A 16,099-nucleotide genomic window follows, 5' to 3' on the forward strand; every position below is an offset into this window, starting at 1 on the left:
GTTTGTTTTCTTGTACCATATACCTTCCATAATAAAACCTTCAGATAAGCTTTAGTGGTTCTCCTGAAATGACCCCGATAGAGGACTCAAACCTGCACTATGTCTACAAGACTGAAGAATGTTCAAGTTACCTCTGTGTCAAATGAACTGGGGTCAATATGTAGAGTTGTGTCCAGTGGCGGAAAACTGCGGCTTCAGATGATGGGCAAGCTCAGATGATGTTCATCACCATTATAAACAAGCTTGTGAATCAACTTTTGAAGACTCAACATGCTGGGGAGTACAGATGATTAAAGTGGTTGTTTGGTCACAGAATACTGATTAATTGGATCGGTCATCCATATGAGATCGGTAGGGTCCAACATCTAACAACCCCGTAATGAACTGTTATTTGTTCTGGTGTCTGCAGATTAGAAACACTAAGAACAAAGCTGCAAAGTATAGCTGCATTTAATCTGTAGTAGTCAGTACAAATTACTTGTGAGGCCACATCTAGAATGTGGGATCCAGTTTTGGGCTTCACATTTTAAAACAGTATTCGGAAGTTAGAGTCAGTTCAGAGGCAGCAGCTAGATTATTACAAGGGACGGAGACTTCTCATATGTTGAGAGGTTGGAAAAGTTGGGCTTTTTTAGCTTAGAAAAACGAAGCCTCAGAGGAGATCTCACTTATATGTATAAATACATGTGAGATCAATACAAAGGACTTGTGTAACGGGATGGGTGGTGGAGCCACTGTGCCGTGGTGCAAGGAGAGACTCGGGAAAATAACTAGGGACCTCACGAAATTCAACTTCGGATGTACAGCGGCTTGACTACTCCATGACCCAAGGAGGGGCGAGGAAGGTGGACCAGGTGCTAATCCGGGTCTGACATCGGGAAGATAGCAACTGACCCCCAAGGGACAGGAGGCAGGAACAAGCGGGCACGGCTGGTAGACTGGCAGGTGGGCACGGTTGGTAGACTGGCAGGCGGGCACGATTGGTAGACAGGCTGACGGACAGGCAGGTAAATGGAGATACATGCACTGGGACCTGAGAACTAACAAGAGTGTTTAGCAAACAAATTTACAACATTGCACAGGCACCTCCATGTTGGAGGAGGTGCCTTAAGTAGTTTATTTTATTTATTTTACTCACTTACATAGCGCCATTAATTCCACAGCGCTTTACAGACATTATGGGCACTGTTCCCATTGGGGCTCACAATCTACATTCGCTATCATTATGTCTTTTGGAGTATGGGAGGAAACCGGAGAACCAGGAGGAAACCCACACAAACTCCTTGCAGATGTTGTCCTTTTAGTGTAATCCAACCATTGGCCAGGGACATTCAGAATGGTGTGCGGCCCCTTAAGAGGCAGGAAGTGCACGTGGGACACTCTAGCCGGGGGCTGTGGCAGTAAGGGGGTCGGCGTCTCTGCCACGGGAGAGGGGCAGGAGGCAGAGACGCAGGCGCTACAACTTGCACATGACTTATTCCTTCCAAGAACCAGGGGCACTCATTACGTTTGGAGGAGAGGAGATTCCGGCAGCTAAATAGGAAAGGGTTCTTTACAAATAGAGCAGTCAGACTGTGGAATGCCGACCACAAGAGGTAGTAATGGCAGACACTAGAACAGTTTTTAAAAAATGGCTGGATGTTTTTATCACAACAAATGGCATTGGGGGTTTTAAATAATCTAGCGATAGAGAACGTATAACTGGTGGAGGAAGGTTGACCTTGATGGACCGGAGTCTTTTTTTTAACAATCTTTATAACACCAGCTACTTAAGCTCGGCTACTATTCTTTGCGGCCACTGCAGCTCAGCTCCATTGCAGTGACTGACAGAGGCCGGAAATGTAGAGGGAGAAATTGTGCGAATGCCTGTACAGGTCGAATTAACTTGTTCATAAAATCTGTTATGGCAATCTGCCAACAGCAGGGGGTGTCATTGCGCCCAGGCGTCACGATGGGAGGGAATAAAGGAGACCACAACCCGGTGATGCTCAGCAAGAGTCCCTCACTGTGGGAGGGTCAAGCGTATATTTTTATAGGTTTTCCAAGGGGGTTTCCAGAACTGGGGCCCCTCTACAAAGACACTCAATTGTCTAATTAATCCAGTAGTCTTACTTAATTGGTTACACCCAGTTATGCAACATTACATCTATTACTTATCTACTTTAACATAATACTCTTGGCAGGTGGCCATCATCATCTCAAGTTCACTTTAAGCAAAGTCATTCTTGTTCTTAAAGTTATATGAAGCTCTCAATCGCCATCTTGGATATCTGTATGTCGCAGCAGAAATTCTTCTTAGCACAAAGTCTTATATAATTCAAACACATCACACAATTAATATAAGAATCTGTTCCTTCACAAAATCCTTGCGGAAAGTGCGATATCCATTGAAGATGTTGATTAGGGTTAAGAGAATCAGTTGCACAGTGGAACTCTCTCATAGTAATGGTTATCTATCTCATTCACTTGAGTAGGATGGTACATCAAGAGGAGGCAAGAACATATACAAGAGAGCAGAAAGTAGTCATAGCTAAGATTGTAACTTTCATTACTGATGCTTTGCAGAGGTGAAATCTAGTACCATTGGATGAGAGACTTGGGGAGGAAACCTGAATCAAATTAATTTGGAATGGAAAATCTGTGAAACTGAGAAGGAAGTTGGCAAAATCCTGCTTTAACTCCCACAAAGACAGCTATTTATGAAGTGCAACCAAAAGAGTCATTCCACATACAGTTCCTGATGGTTTAATGGGAATGACTCCAAAACATTTACTAGGTGTCCATCATTTTTGAAGGTTGGTACTGTAAAATCTTTGGAAGTGCACCCCAGCCACCACCATGCTTCACCATAGGCAGGATGTTCTTTTTAGCATTTGCTTCATTCATCCTCTTTCAATAATACTTTTATCCATAGGCCTGAAAATGTTCAGTTTTGTTTCATCGCTCGACAGGACAGAATCCCAAAATTCCTGTGACTTATTGACATGATTTTGACACTGTTAGAGCTGACAACTCTGGTCAGTGAAGGTGTACTTCTTGGAGATGGGTCATGCTTCCTTCAAGTCCAGGTAATGTAGTCAGTGTTACTGGGACTTTGAATGTTTTTAGAGTTACAGCTGGAAGCAGTCTTTACAAGTTCAATATCTTTGCAATTCTTTTGTATTCTTTTCCTTGTTTCCACTAAGCAATGGTCTCTTCACAACTTTTTCAACCACTCTCGAGAACACAAGAATATTAATGAACCAAAGGGAGTTAACCATAAAGACTGGGCTAAGATTCCTCAGGAATGAGGCAAAACCGATGTCTGGGTATGTAGCAATGTTTACAGCTGGTGATAACTGCCATAATGATAATAATTTTTATAGCGCCAACATATTCCGCAGCACTTTACAATTTTAGGGGGACTTATACAGACAATACAGACGTTACAAAATAAGCATAACTCATATCAAAAGGAGTGAGGGCCCTGCTCGCAAGCTTACAGTCTATGAGGACATAGGGGGGGGCACAAAAGGTATCATGTACATATGTTATATAATATAGCCATAATATACTAAATAGGGTATGTACATAACACTACATGAACTGTTCGCCAGTCAGTACGTGTACATTACAGACTATTATGTGCATGAATGGTATGAATATGAATTTGAAGAAAATTTTAATATGGGCTAAACTAGGACAGTTAGATAAGTATGTTAAGGCGATAGGCCAGTCTAAAGAAATGGGTTTTTAGGGCACGCTTAAAACTGTGGGTATTGGGAATTAATCGAATTGTCCTGAGTAGTGCATTCCAAAGAATTGGCGCAGCACATGAGAAATCTTGGAGACGAGAGTGGGAAGTTCGGATTATGGAGGATTTTAGTTTAAAGTCATTGGCAGAACAGAGGGCATGGGTAGGGTGGTAGACTGCGATGAGGGAGGAGATGTAGGGCGGTGCTGAAGCATGGAGCGCTTTGTGAGTAAGCATGATAAGTTTATATTGAACTCTGTATTGGATGGGCATAGGGAACAGGCATTGGTGTAGCGGTTGGAGAGGAATATGATCCTTGCTGTTGCGTTAAGGACAGATTGGAGATGGGAAAGTTTAGAAAGAGGGAGACCGATTAGTAAAGAGTTGCAGTAGTCCAGGCGAGAATGAATAAGAGCTACAGTAAGAGTTTTTGCCGAGTCAAAGGTAAGAAAAGTTCTGAGTCTAGAGATGTTTTTGAGGTGTAGATGACATGAACGAACGAGTGATTTGATGAGAGGAGTGAAGGAAAAATCTGAATCAAATATGACCCCAAGACAGCGGGCATGTTGCTGGGAGTAATGGTAGAGCCACAAACGGAAATAGGAATAAAGGGCATAGGTAGGTTAGTGGAGGGAGGAAATACAAGTAGTTCAGTTTTTGGCAGATTCAGTTTTAGATAGAGGGAGGACATACTGTTAGAGACAGCGGAAAGACAATCACTGGTCTTTTGTAATAATGCAGGGGTGATATCTGGAGCTGAGGTTTATAATTGGGTGTCATCAGCATAGAGATGGTACTGGAAATCAAATCTGCTGTTTGTTTGTCCAATAGGAGCAGTGTATAAGGAGAAAAGAAGGGGGCCTAAGGCTGAGTTCACACGATGCGTTTTTCATGCGTTTCCGCGGCGTTTTTGCAGCTGCGTAAACGCCGCGGAAACGCATGAAAAACGCATGGTAGAAGGGCAGCAATGTTCCCCAATTGAAATCCGCATGTGCTGTGCCCATGATGCGGATTTTTCCGCAGCGTAAACACTGCGGTCAAGAGTCCGCAGCATGTCAATTAATTTTGCGGAAACGCTGCTCTTTTGCCGCCATTGACTTGCATTAGACCGCATGGAATCCGCATCACTGTATATGTTGATGCGCTTTTCATGCGGTCTAATGTGCGGATGGTACCCGGGTGTGGATGAGAGGACTCTCATCCAGACCCAGGTACCATTAAAAAAAAAAGAATAAAATAAAAAATATATATATTCTCACCTTCTGACGGCCCGCGCTGCTTCCTGCTGGCTTCCCGGGCACTTCGCGGTTGAATGAAGGACCTTCGCTGACGTCAGAGTCATGTGACGGGTCACGTGACGCTGACGTCGGAAGGTCCTAAAGTCTTCACTGCCGGCAGCCGGGACCGATGAAGCAGGACACCGGGGGCCATCAGAGGGTAAAGTATAGATTTATTTTTTATTTTTTGACATTCACACACTATATAAATCCATGCCGGTTGCATGGATTTATATAGTGTAAAGTTGACAAGCACTTTCCAACTGATGCTAAAATCGCTTGGGAAGCGCTTGTCAACCCACATGCGGAAATGAAAGTGAAGACCGCTTCATTTCCGCATGTCCCTGGCAGGAAAACGCATGTACAATCCGCATGCGTTTTTTCCTGCCAGAGAGATGCAGAAACGCTCAGGAAAAAATCCTGAGCATTTCTGCATCGTGTGCACATACCCTTAGACTGATCCTTGAGGAACACTGACAGTAAGGGGAAGGAGAGAGGAGGAGGAGCCGGCAAAAGATACAGTGAAGGAGCGGTCAGAGAGGTAGGAGAACCAGGAGAGAACAGTGTCGTTGAGGCCAATAGTGAGGAGCATAGTGAGCAGGAGCTGGTGATCCACAGTGTTGAATGCTGCAAAGAGATCCAGGAGAATCAGCAGGGAGTAGTGGCCATTAGATTTAGATGTTAGTAGATCATTAGAGACTTTAGGGAGTGCAGTTTCAGTAGAGTCTAAAGAGCGGAAACCAGATTGGTAAGGGTCAAGAAGAGAGTTATCTGAGAGATAGCGGATTAGACGGGAGTGGACCAGGCATTCCAGGAGTTTAGAGATAAAGGGAAGATTGGAAACAGGTCTGTAGTTAGCAGCGCAGTTCTGGTCAAGGGATAGTTTTTTAAGTAATAGATGTATGCTGGCGTGTTTAAAAGAGGAGGGGAAAAATACCAGATGAGAGGGAGAGGTTGAATATTTTAGGTAGGTGAGTGGTGACAGCTGGAGAAAGGGACTGAAGATGTGAGGGAATAGGGTCACTGGTGCAGGTGGTAGGGCGAGAAGATACAAGGAGCCTGGTCACTTCTTCCGTGACTGCATCTTGCTCATTTTCTGACTTTGAACCAATGTTGGAGGGAGGAGCATGCATAACATTTGGGGATTGGGAGAAAATTTCCTATCGGATATGGTCAAATTTTTCTTTGAAATAATTGGCCAGATTTTCAGCGCTGAGGTCGGTGGTCGAGGCCTGTGCTGTTTGATTAAGGAGAGAATGAAAAGTGTCATAGAGGTGTTCAGGATTATTGGACAGTAAGATGATGAAGTTGTTAAAGTTGGTTTGTTTGGAGAGGTGAAGGGCGGAGTTATATGTTTTAAGCATAAATTTATAATGGATGAAATCTTCGGCCAGGTTAGATTTTCAGCACAGCCGTTCAGCGCACCTGGAGCACCGCTAGAGAAAACGTGTTTGCGGCGTGTGCCAGGGTTGTTGCCATGTGTGCCGAGTTGTTCTAAGTGTAGGAGGTGCGGCTTCATCCAGGGCGCATTACAATATTTCGTTATAGTGCTTCAGTGCAGGGTCAGGACATGAGAGGGAGGAGATTGGGGCCAATGATGATTGCAACGTTTTCATAAATCTCTGGGTGTTAATGGCGCATATATTTCTATAAGTGTGGAAAGTGGGGGTGTCTTGAGTAGGGTTACAGTTCTTGACAGATAATGAAAGAAGGTTGTGGTTAGAGAGCGGAAGAGGAGAGTTAGTCAAGTCATGTACTGAGCATAGCCGGGAGAAGATCAGGTCCAGTGTGTTCCCGTCTTCATGTGTAGGAGAATTAGTAAGTTGTGAAAGGCCGAAGGAGAAGGTTAGCGATAAAAGATGAGCGAAAGATGGGGAAAGGGGATCGCCAATTGGGATGTTAAAGTCCCCCACGATGAGAGTGGGGATGTCACAAGATAGAAAATTTGGAAGCCAAGTGGAAAAGTGATCCAGAAACTGATGGGAGGTGCCCGGAGGGTGATACATACATGCCACTCACAGGGAGAAAGGCCGGTAGAGTCTGACAGTCTGGACCTCAAAAAGAAGGGAAGATAAGGGAGGGGTACTGGGGGTAAAAAAGTGCATTTTGTTGAAAGGAGCAGACCAACACCTCCGCCTGATCTGTTGTTAGTTCTCGGGGTATGAGAGAAGTGTAGGCCACCATATGAGAGAGAGCAGCGGCGGTGGTATCCGACTGCTGGATCCAGGTTTCAGTGAGAACAAGAAGGTTGAGGGAATTGAGAGGAAAAAGTCATGGATGTAGGAGAGTTTATTACATGCTGACTGCACATTTCAAAGGGCACAACTGAAAGAGACAGAAGGCATGCAAGGAATATTAATGAGGTTAGCAGGGTTTCTGAATGTAGCAGGGAAAGGGTTCTACTAAGTACTCAAGATGGAAAAAAGAGAACCACCGAATGATAGGTCCAATCATACAAAGGATTAAATAAATCACTTTATTTATGTAAGGGTGACAAGTGGCACTACATGCAAAGAAAAAGCCGCATTGTAGAGTCCAAAACACAGAAATAAATACAGAGTACAATTACATGATGAGCTGCATAATAAACATAATGGTAATGCAACAGGTACAAGTATTAGAAATATATATATATATATAGAACGAGTCCCCCAAGCATCCCCTAAGAATCTAGGAGAAAGAGCAGAAGTATGCTCAAGGATATAGAGCAAGAAAATGGACAACCAATATATATAGAAGTACTATGTGTACGTCACCCCCTGACGAAGGACGTGGTGTCCGAAACGCGCGTCGGGGTTTGCCGCGGAGTGCCACTCACACTGGCTGCAGTTTACACAGGTACGCTACACATCTTTCTCCCATACATATTCTTCTAATTGATTGTATGTTGTCCCTTTGGTATTGCTTGTACGTATATATTGGATATTTGATATAGATATGGTCAGTATTACAGTACACATAGTACTTCTATATATATTGGTTGTCCATTTTCTTGCTCTATATCCTTGAGCATACTTCTGCTCTTTCTCCTAGATTCTTAGGGGATGCTTGGGGGACTCGTTCTATATATATATATATTTCTAATACTTGTACCTGTTGCATTACCATTATGTTTATTATGCAGCTCATCATGTAATTGTACTCTGTATTTATTTCTGTGTTTTGGACTCTACAATGCGGCTTTTTCTTTGCATGTAGTGCCACTTGTCACCCTTACATAAATAAAGTGATTTATTTAATCCTTTGTATGATTGGACCTATCATTCGGTGGTTCTCTTTTTTCCATGTGTGTTACCGAATGGTCTGCCATTCCTTATTGGTCCATACACTAAGCACTTGACATAAGTTTGACCAGGCCAACCTACAGGTGATAGTATGGTCTGTGTCCTGTGCTTTAAGATTCAGTGTTTTCTGTCTCTCCTAAGTACTCAAGATGCAGCTCATGAAGGGATGGAATCATTCTTGGATGGCAGGAGTCATTAAACGTGCAATTTTGTGGTGAATTTAGAGAAAACACATGTTATATTAGTTGTGTTGAGCTTTTTATATTGTTCTTGTTTCATTAGTTTATTGCAAACAGCAAAACGTTTGTAAGTTTTGGAAATAAAAGGAATTTGGAAAGGAAGTTGAATAATTTTTATTGCAACTATATGTATAATTACTTTTATATTTGGCAGCACTTTACAATGCACAGGGCACTTGTACAAATAAGACTTTTCCATAGAATAAGCTTGGTTATTATTCAAGGCAGCTCATAAAATGGTAGAGACAGAATCTAAAAATAAAAAACAGAAAATCCCATTGTATGATTTTTGCATAATTAATTTGCATTTTATTGCATGATATAAGTATTTGATCACCCACCAACCAGAAAGAATTCTGCCGGTTTTTCTTTAAGAAGCCCTCCTACACTGCATTCATAACCTGTATTAATTACACCTACATTTCCCACATTCTGAACATGAAAAAGGCTTCTTCCCTGTGTGGGCTTTCTGGTGGCTATCAAGATACTCTTTCCGAATAAAACATTTCCCACATTCTGAACATGAAAAAGGCTTCTCCCCGGTGTGGGTTCTCTGATGTTTGAGAAGATTTGATTTGTCTGTAAAACATTTCCCACATTCTGAACATGAAAAAGGCTTCTCCCCTGTGTGGGTTTTCTGGTGGTTATTAAGATGCGCTTTCTGCATAAAACATTTCCCACATTCTGAACATGAATATGGCTTCTCCCCTGTGTGAGTTTTCACATGCTCAATAAGATTTGATCTCTGATAAAAACATTTCCCACATTCTGAACATGAAAAAGGCTTCTCCTTTGTGTGGGTTCTCTGGTGTCGATCAAGATCCGCTTTCCGAATAAAACATTTCCCACATTCTGAACATGAAAAAGGCTTCTCCTCTGTGTGGGTTTTCTGGTGGTTATCAAGGTGCTCTTTCCGAATAAAACATTTCCCACATTCTGAACATGAAAAAAGCTCCTTCCCTGTGTGGGTTTTCTGGTGGTTATCAAGATACTCTTTCCGAATAAAACATTTCCCACATTCTGAACATGAAAAAGGCTTCTCCCCGGTGTGGGTTCTCTGATGTTTGAGAAGATTTGATTTGTCTGTAAAACATTTCCCACATTCTGAACATGAATATGGCTTCTCCCCTGTGTGAATTCTCTGATGTATAACAAGATCTGATTTATGATTAAAACGTTTACAACATTCTGAACATGAATATGGCTTCTCCCCTGTGTGAATTCTCTGATGTATAACAAGATCTGATTTATGATTAAAACGTTTACAACATTCTGAACATGAATATGGCTTCACCGCTGAGTGAGCGCTCCGCTCCTTAGCTCCCTTTCTTTGCTCAACATTCTGTAATAAATCAGAAGATAGGACCACTTGATCATAAAATAGATCTTTTCTGTGAAGGGCTGATGTTATATCTGAAGCAATGGCATACTCTTCATATGTATCTGGTGTGATACCATGATCATCGGCTTTCAAATCTGAGGATATCATATGTCTTTCTGAGTTCATGGTAAAGGCATCTGCCAAGAATAAAACAAACATATTTGTAATAATGTAACTGTATATTTATATTGTTAATGTTATATTTATTAGGATTTCTATATGAAATAGCAAAATTCAGCTATTAACCAAATAAAAGTGTGATGACAAAATAGATCTCAATCTATCGATAGAGCAAGATACTGATATTAGGACACTACACAGTTTTTCAGCAGTTTTCTGATTTCAGTGTTGATCCTTAAATGAACTTTAGCAGAGCAGGGAAGCGCGGTGGAGCAGGGCAGCACGGTGGGGCAGGGCAGCGCGGTGGAGCAGTATGGTAATGAACAGTGAAGCCCTGCCATTAAACCAGATGCAAGCCAGAATTTATTAATTTATGTGCAATGACCATCTAAAATTATGTCATTCAGTCGAGGCGGAGAAGGAATTTTGTTACACAGCCACCATCTGCCTTTAGCAGTAGTGGCTGAGTGGCATTTAAACAGTTAGGTACACATCGCTTCCCCCCCATGAGTTATTATTGCAGCTGTGGGTCTGGTAAAGTCCCCCATGGCTGCCATGTTGGTCCCCAGTGGCTCCCAATGCGCGGACTGTGTACAGAAGACACTGACTGTATGACTGTATGACTGTATGATGTCAGCCAGGTGCGTTTCATTCTGAAATTCTGCGGCGTTTTAGAGAAATTCATACTGTAATAGACTAGTCGGACAGGCGGGTTCCCGGCGGCTTCTCTCTGCCTGCTGTCTTAGATTGACAGGCCTCTGCCTACGTGATCTATTACTTGTATATGGGGAATTATTTTTGCATAACGAGCTGTGGTTTTTAATGGTGTTTTTTTTTTGTGTTTTGGTCACTTTTTGATTTTTTTTTTATTATGCAGAATAAGCAAAAGCTGCAATTCAGACATAGTTTCTCATCTTTTTTTAAGTCTGTTCATTGTGCTAGATAAATATTGAAATAGTTTTATACATACAAGTTGTTATGGAAATGGTGATACCAAATATGCCAGGTTTGTTTTTTATCTTTCAAATTAAGCTATTTTTTATTGGCAGCATTGGGCATTTGGGGATTTTTTCTTGCATTGTTTAACACTTTTTTTTAGACTTTATTTACAGAATAATATAATTAATTATTGAGATAATACAGTGCAGAACCAGAAAATTACACCCAGCATTTCAATTTTTGTTCTCAGATTCTTCATTGTAAAGTCTTACCGATAACAGGATTATGACCGCACCATGAGAGAGGGGATCCGCCCTTCAAGGACAGGAAACCGGCAGGCTTAAAAGGTTGGCACCTCTCCTCCCCATCAGTTGGATTACAGAGCACGATAGGACCTCCATTGGTTGTTGCCAAAACACAAATCTTACCCGCACCACAAATCACAACTAAAACTGTGAACTTATAACACTAGTGAAAGAAGTGCTCACACACACGTGACGGGAGGGATTATAAGGGTGCTGTCATGGGTTCCGAAAAAACACATTACTGGTAAGTAACTAAGACTCACCCATGACAGCACCATGACAGAATTACAGAGAAAATTATGAATTTAGGGAGGGACCACAGCCTGGAGCACCCTTCTTTCAAAGGTGAGGCCACGCCATCAAATGAAGATTGGCTACTTGTGGATAGTGAATTGGCCCCAGAGAGGAGATTTGGAATCTGCGGGAGGACCCACGAGTCGGTGACAGACATTGTCCTCAACCATGAAAAGCCCCTGACATGATGACTCTGCAGGAACGCAAGGAGTCGAGTCTTCTTACTGCCAACTCAACTGCAAGTAATTCCTTCAAGTTTGAGGAAAAAACTCTCTCGTCCCCTTGTCCAAAAGCCCTGGTTTACTACGTCTTCTGGATGAGCCCCCCAATCCCTGTGACTCACATCCGTGGTGAACAACTGTGTGACTTTATTTACCCAGAGAGCCCACCTGGACAGATTAGTGACATTCAGCCACCAAAGGAGGGACTGCACTGACATTGGAGATAGCGTCAACCTTCATTCCAGGTGTCCTCTAAAGGAAATGCCATTTCTTAACACATCCTACTGCAAGGCTCTAGTATGGAACTGGGCTCACAAGACTGCCGGAATGCATGAAGTTAGAAACCTAGAAGGGACACAGCGCTTCTTCTAAGGGACAGGATGGGGAATTTCAGGGCCCTTAACATCTGGCCTCAGATCTTTTCTTTTTTATCGCCTGGGAAATTATACTCCTGCACCTCTGAGTCCAGCAGAAGCCCAAAATAGTCCTGTATTTTTAGGGGCTCTATCTTTGACTTTTTAAGGTTCAATAGCCAACCTAAACATTCTTAGGTGGATATCACCTCCTGTAACTGACTAGTGCAATGCCGGGTCGAATTGCCTACAACCAGAAAATTATACAAATACGGTATAGTCAATACATTCTTCTCCCGGAGATGGGCCATCACCTCTTCTGGGAAGAGTAACTTTATTGCAGATTTTACACATTCCATTTTGAATGAAAGGATTCTCAGAAATTTAAAAAATCCCTTCAAATTTATTATCATCTTGAAAGAGCAGTCTGGTTTCTTGATTAGAAAGAGAGGGGATTAAAACCCCTTCCCTCTTTCTGACACTGAAACTTCTAATAGGACAGCCTTCTGTACCAGCTGAGACTTCGGCCTCTGGGGCCCGTTGCCCTGCTGACAAAGACCTAGAGGGTATTGCCACGAATCTTCCATGCGGGATTGAGCGGAACTCCATTTCTAGACCGGATTTTATCAGGCCGAGACTCCAACTGTTTCCCGATATTTTTTCCCAGGCCGGGAAGAAGGACGAAAGTCTCCCCCCACCTGGGTTGGAAATCACTGACTTTTCGGAATCCTGGGAGGAGGTTCCGAACATGAAGCTGCTACCTTTTCTTCTTTGATCTTTCCATTTGTCTTGATCTGTGGAGGTCTTCCAACGAGTGAACCTTCTTTTCCGGAATGATCGCTTGTAGGCTGGGATGGACAAGTTAGGATATCCCTTTTTAGCATCGCCTGCCTTTTCCAAAGCTGGGCCAAACAGGTGTTCCCCCTCATATGGAATGGCACACAGTTTCATTCTAGCCTGGAGTTTCCCTGGCCAACATTTTAACCATAAGTGTTTGAAATGGCTGCTGATCTTGATGCTAAACAAACTTGAAACAGCCGAAGCGAAGATAGAAAAGCTGCAGCCCCTCGCATAAGTGGGACAGTGGCCAAGATATTGTGTCTTGATATTGTGTCTTTTAACTGGGTTTCCAGATGAACCAACCAGATGATTAAGGATCTGGCTGCACATGTAGCAGCCATTGTTGGCTTTAAAGCACCAGTCAACATCTCCCATGTACATCTAAGCCGCTTTTGCTATGACCGAATGCAGTTTTGGGGCTTTGTCCCCGTTTGACAAGGAAGGCTCATCCAAGGGAAATCTCCTCTTAATTGATAGGGGAAGGGAGCCTCTCTTTTCAGATCTTTTCCATTCCCTCTAAATTAGGGGGCAGATTTTTTCATACCTATGCTTTTTTTGGTCCAAGCCTCCAAACATAATGTCCTGAACTGATTTCTCGAGTTTTGACTCGACTATCCCCATTGTGGTCCAAACTGCCTTTATGAGTTTGTCCATCTCATCTATAGGAAAACAAAGAATGACAGCGTTACCGTCTGAGGAGAATTCGTCATCATTATTTGAAACGCTAGACACATGTAACCCCGGGACCACTGGCTAGCCCTTTTTGCTCTTCTTACCTCTATGAACCTCTTCCTGGGAAAGGAATTTAAGGGACTTCCGCCATGATAATTGATCTTAAATCGGTGGCAGAGTTAGTGGTCTCCTCCGCTACTGTCTGCTCTATACAAGACTGGCAAAGTTTTTTTTTGGTTGGAGTCAGGCAATAGATTTCTGCAAAGAGCACACTCCTTGTGCTTAGACTTTGCTGCACACTTCTTTCCCTGGCAATAACTGCCAAAAAAGGGAAAGGCTACATCACTGAGTGAACTTTCACAAAGATCACTTACCAGTGTGAGGCAATCAAATAGTACGAGATTTAAAGGGGAACCCACCTCAGCCAAAAGACCATCTCTAGAGGCCGAAAACTCGTCTACTTTCCTGGAGCTCCTCTGTCTGGATTCGCCACTGCCTGCAGACCTCTGTCTCTCACAGATACTGCCACCAAAACTACTGCTACGGGGTCGACACTGTTCCGCCTGCTTCTGGGGCTTCTTATCAGGCTGCTGCTGCTCAGTGATATCCATTATTCTGGAGGGAACAATGAGCAAGGAAGCACCGATCCATGCTCCTGCCGTCATTTAGATGCCGGAGAAACGCTATTCCCCACCTCTCCAGGCCCTTCCGGAACCACCGGTTCCCACACAGTTCCGGTCAAGTGGCTCACGCTTCATCCAGGAATGCCCCAGTTGTGCAATCTGGACACGCCCCGGCCGCTGTTAACATGCTGTTCAGGCGCATCCTGGCATTGAACACGCCTTCTTCGCATCGGAGAGGCGCACCTTCAGACTGGAAAACGCCAGCTGGCGTGAATTCCAAGGAAGCACTGCACATGCTGCTGCCCTGTATCTCACTTCCAGGCATGTGCCAACACCCGATGAGCCACGCTATCCTCTCCCAGGATGCTGCTCACCTGCGCCCGCACACAACCGTGAAAGTCCTCCTGGACCCACTGTGGCGCTTCTAGGGACCCTGCACTGGGAGAGGCAGGGAAAATACCGCTGTCTGAACCGTCCGTCTGGGCCTGGGAGAATAATCTTCCGGTACAAAGGTTCACTCATCAAGGACAGGAAAACAACTGATCTGTGGGAGAGGTGCTGCCCTTTTAAGCCTGTGGGTATCCTGTCCTTGAAGGACGAATCCCCTCTCTCGTGGTGCTGTCATGGGTGATCGATAAAATTCATTTTATATAATTCATCAATTATATTTTATTTTACATAATGCATCTGTGGCGCCCCTGCGGGTTCAGTCGCCACAGAGGTACAGCATCTCACCCAGAGATGTCGTATCTCACGCTCAGGTAAGGAAAGAGTACTGCCCGGGACCCTAACACCTGCATCCAACACTACACTACTCCAGACCGGCAGGAGGGGCAAGATGCGTCGCTTCCTGCTGAGCCCTGTCCCTGGCTGAAGCAAGGGGAACCAAAGTCAGTGGGAACCATGTAGTGGGTGTGGGTGGAGGAAGAAGTTCAGGGGAGCACTTGTTAGGGATAGTATATAGAGAGAAGCCATCTTGAAGAGATCAGGTCAGTCAGAAGAGGCCAGTGAGAGGAGCAGGAGCTCTAATCTGGAGGAGGGCCTAGCCAGAGAGGCCCAAGGCTGGAGAGAGAGAGAGGAGCAGGAAAGGCTCCAGAAACGTGGAAGGGACCCCAGGGGTACAGGTAGTGCTGGATGCCACCCGTACGCCCGAATCTGCCAGGAGGTGGAGGGGTCAGGACGCACAGAGGGGACCGGTCCCTAAATTAACAGAGTTTTTTAAGCCACAACTAGGAAACCGGAGGCTGCAGTATTTCAGGTACTGTAGCCACAAGCCACATCTAATCACCAGAAAGGTGGCCATAGAGGACCTAGGGGACAGAGAAGACGTCGCCCGGCAAGATCCACGGCCACTGGCCTGATACACTGAGTGTGAGGTGCAGGGAGACGGCCAGAAGGAACACATAGAAGGGGGTCCCGTTACGTACTCCGGAGAGACCTGGGAGTTTGCTGAACCCCTCCCTGAGTAAGCACAGAACGTCGTGGGAAGTTACTCTAGTACTGGTAACTGGAAGTCTAAGAAACCGTGAGTAAACCCTGAGGACTGCACCTTACTGTCTCAATGATCATTATCTGCGCCATCCTCTGCACTACACCATAACAGCAACATCTACACTGCCCTGGAGCTTAGCTCTACCTGTGGAGAGCTATACCAACTCTGCTGCATTACCAACAGCTCCAGAGGACCTGCTCCGCAGCGGTGGCTCCCTTTAGCCGCATACCACAGGTGGCGTCACGAACCGTATCTAAGAACTATAAATCCCCTGTAAATAAATATTCCCCTTTTGATTGAACGCCCTGGGTCACGGACCGGATCAC

At 44.2% G+C, this 16,099-nt stretch overlaps 1 pseudogene; it reads right to left on the reverse strand.

Annotated features, from left to right (window-relative positions):
- Positions 1-8,687: 8,687 nt before the first annotated feature.
- Positions 8,688-16,099, reverse strand: part of LOC141191653 (uncharacterized) — an 81,245-nt pseudogene continuing 73,833 nt past the window's right edge.

Source organism: Phyllobates terribilis, unplaced genomic scaffold (genome assembly GCF_046119375.1).
Source record: "Phyllobates terribilis strain yellow unplaced genomic scaffold, ASM4611937v1 Scaffold_49__1_contigs__length_9717188, whole genome shotgun sequence".
NCBI lineage: Eukaryota > Metazoa > Chordata > Amphibia > Anura > Dendrobatidae > Phyllobates > Phyllobates terribilis.